Source organism: Euprymna scolopes, chromosome 21 (genome assembly GCF_053919585.1).
Source record: "Euprymna scolopes isolate OS-2025 chromosome 21, ASM5391958v1, whole genome shotgun sequence".
Classification (NCBI taxonomy): domain Eukaryota; kingdom Metazoa; phylum Mollusca; class Cephalopoda; order Sepiida; family Sepiolidae; genus Euprymna; species Euprymna scolopes.
In genome coordinates, this window is record NC_136502.1 from 108,504,085 (window position 1) to 108,506,584 (window position 2,500).

The 2,500-nt window shown below is 33.4% G+C and overlaps 1 protein-coding gene across 2 annotated transcripts in view; it reads right to left on the reverse strand.

Annotated features, from left to right (window-relative positions):
* LOC145242977 (protocadherin beta-2-like) overlaps positions 1-2,405 on the reverse strand; it is a 217,538-nt gene extending 215,133 nt beyond the window's left edge. Inside the window, exon 1 of one of the 2 annotated variants that reach the window (XM_080106089.1) lies at positions 2,038-2,405. The gene's annotated coding sequence lies outside the window, so the exon portion shown is untranslated. The remainder of the gene's footprint in view (positions 1-2,037) is intronic. The other variant, XM_080106088.1, reaches the window with a different exon arrangement.
* Between the last annotated feature and the right edge of the window lie 95 nt (positions 2,406-2,500).

Consider the following 2,500-nt stretch of genomic DNA (forward strand, 5'->3'; position numbering starts at 1 on the left):
AACTAGTTTTCTTTTTGTTTTCTTTCTTTTTTTTTCTTTTTTTTTTTTTAATGTATCTTTGGATTTGAATTTTCTCGTTTCCGCAAACAGGGTATCGGTAGTTAGCGGGTGATATTAGCAAACAATAACAAAATGTCTCTCGGCAACGATCGCGAAGTTCAAGAGCGTTCGAAATGGACCTGGACCACATACCCACAATTTTGGATCACTGTTTACGTCAACTATTCCCTGATTCTTCGAAGAGTGACCGCAGAGTCGAAAAAGAAAAATAACTTGCATCTTTTTATCATCCTCTAACCCCCCTCTCTCTCTCTCTCTTTCTCTCCATATATATGTGTGTGTGTGTGTGTGTGCATATATATATATATATATATATATATATATATATATATATATATATATTATATATATATATATACCGTACTTTGAGGTAATTGCGCCAATTAGCTAAAGTTCTCTTTCGGCAACCACGGGTATAACGAGCACTTCTTTGTTGGCGCAACTACCCCGGATATATATGTATATTGGAGGCGGAGGTGAAGATAATGTTTATAAGACTTTTAGATGAATGTACTTACTTTAAAATTATATGCTTCAATATGTTGGCTGTTTGAAACAAAATACTTTAAACTAACTTTATATTGATATTTTGTAGGTAGAAGAGCTGTAGGCACACACACACACTATATATATATATATATATATATATATATATATATATATATATATATATATATATATATGCATATATATATATGCATATATATATGCATATATATATATATGCATATATATATATGCATATATATATATATGCATATATATATATGCATATATATATATATGCATATATATATATGCATATATATATATATGCATATATATATATATGCATATATATATATATGCATATATATATATATGCATATATATATATGCATATATATATATGCATATATATACATATATATATATGCATATATATATATATGCATATATATATATGCATATATATACATATATATATATACATATATATATGCATATATATATACATATATATATATATATATATATATATATTAAGGTTGCTATTTTTCAAAGGTAAGGTAACCAGTGAAATATAACGATGTTAATACAAGAGTGCTTAATACCGGAGTAGAGCAAGTTACACTTTCAATTTTTCTTTACATAAACAGTATCGAAACATGTTCATTGCTGTGTAGCAACACATTACTTCTTATGTAAAAACAAATTGAATGTGTGTATATATATATATATATAGTTATTGTTTATTATTATCGTTTTATATATGCACCTAAAATTGTAATCTTATTTTCAGCATTTCTATAGTGCTCAATACGTAAGTAGAGCTAGGTAGTAACTTTTGAAAACATAGATGCCAATTAAGCTGCACAGAATTTTCCGCGTTTAATCCTTCTGAGGCTTTATCAGGCGGTGTGTGTGTGTGTGTGTGTGTGTGTGTGTGTGTGTGTGTGTGTGTGTGCGTGCGTGTTATTATCCATATATATATATATTCTTTGGGTAAAGCCACGCTGATGAATCTAAAAAAAAAACGGGACACGTGTCTGTGGATATTAATGACTGGGAGCAATTTCACAAATTTCTACCTATCAGTTTTCCTGAAATTATAATTGACAGTCGGAGAAGAGTTTAGCCCTAGGTTAAGAAAGGCAAGAAGGAAAAGTATCGTTTTAATTGAATGCATCTTCTTGTAGCCTAGAGTCACCGCGGATTATGTCTCTATAGGGAGATTCGAAGATGTTCTGCGTACGGAATATCATATGTAAAGATTTGCCCAAAAACTTGGCGAGAATAGTTTTTCGCCGTGTTATAAGCCGGATATCTTGGGATGATATATTGGGATTATCAAACTACATAACAACAATAACTTTTAATAAGACCCGGATTGAGTTAATAAATAAGTGTAGAAAAATATATAAATAAACAATTAAAAAAGGAAATAAAACAATATCAAAACAGGAAAAAAGATGAAGAGAGAAATGTAAAGCTAACCTGTGTGGATAAATCCTCTTGGGTGTGCGTGATGAGAGACTGTGTTCAAGTGTTGAATCCTGCTGTAACTGCTGCTGTTGTGTGACAACATCATTAGTTAAGTGCGTGTGTGTGTATGAGCGCGCATCGGGGGGAGGCGTGGTGGAGGCTGGCGCGTCGTGTGCTTCAGTCAACGATTGTCAGGGGGTGCGTGTGCTGCCTTGTGCATGTGTGCGCCTGAGTATAGGAAAAGGAGGAAGCGTTCCATCCTACCAAGTGTGCTGTGTGCGTAATGGCTGCTTAAGCCAGTGACTGACTAATGTGCTTCGCGTAGAACGGAGACAGACACTGGAACAGACTGGCCTCATAACAGATTACCCTTGGAACCGATCTTTCTTAATCTATCAACACTGACACATACGCATCACCTTTTCTCTCACGCCCCCCCCGTCTCTCTCTCTCTCCCTCTCTCTCTCCCTCTCTC